The sequence below is a fragment of the Corvus brachyrhynchos genome, unplaced genomic scaffold (assembly GCF_000691975.1).
Source record: "Corvus brachyrhynchos isolate BGI_N302 unplaced genomic scaffold, ASM69197v1 scaffold2569, whole genome shotgun sequence".
NCBI classification, from domain to species: Eukaryota; Metazoa; Chordata; class Aves; order Passeriformes; family Corvidae; genus Corvus; species Corvus brachyrhynchos.
The window spans coordinates 1-353 of record NW_008240107.1 but is presented as its reverse complement, the minus strand read 5'-3'; the positions used below and the strand labels follow the sequence as shown (position 1 = coordinate 353).

The following is a 353-nucleotide window of genomic DNA, read 5'->3' as shown; positions in this document are numbered from 1 at the left end:
CCCCATGTCCCAAATGTCCCCCCATGTCCCCACTGTCACCTCCTGGTGTCCCCTGGGAGGGTCCCCTGTCCTTGGGTGACTGCAGTGTCCCTGTGTCCCCATAACCCCGTGTCCCCATGTCCCTGTGTCCCCATGTCCCTGTGTTGCCATGTCCCCGTGTCCCCATATCCCCGTGTCCCTGTGTTCCCATAACCCCGTGTCACCATGTCCCCAGTGTTCCCATATCCCCGTGTCCCCATATCCCTGTGTCCCCATGTCCCCATATCCCCGTGTCCCTGTGTTCCCATAACCCCGTGTCCCCATAACCCCGTGTCCCCGTGTCCCTGTGTCCCCATATCCCCGTGTCCCCATAT

At 61.5% G+C, this 353-nt stretch overlaps 1 protein-coding gene across 1 annotated transcript in view; it reads right to left on the bottom strand.

Moving 5' to 3' along the window:
- LOC108449217 (uncharacterized aarF domain-containing protein kinase 5-like) overlaps positions 1 to 95 on the bottom strand; it is a gene marked incomplete at its 3' end in the record, with an annotated part of 3,586 nt that extends 3,491 nt beyond the window's left edge. The window contains exon 1 of the mRNA XM_017744771.1: positions 40 to 95. The remainder of the gene's footprint in view (positions 1 to 39) is intronic.
- Positions 96 to 353: the final 258 nt, after the last annotated feature.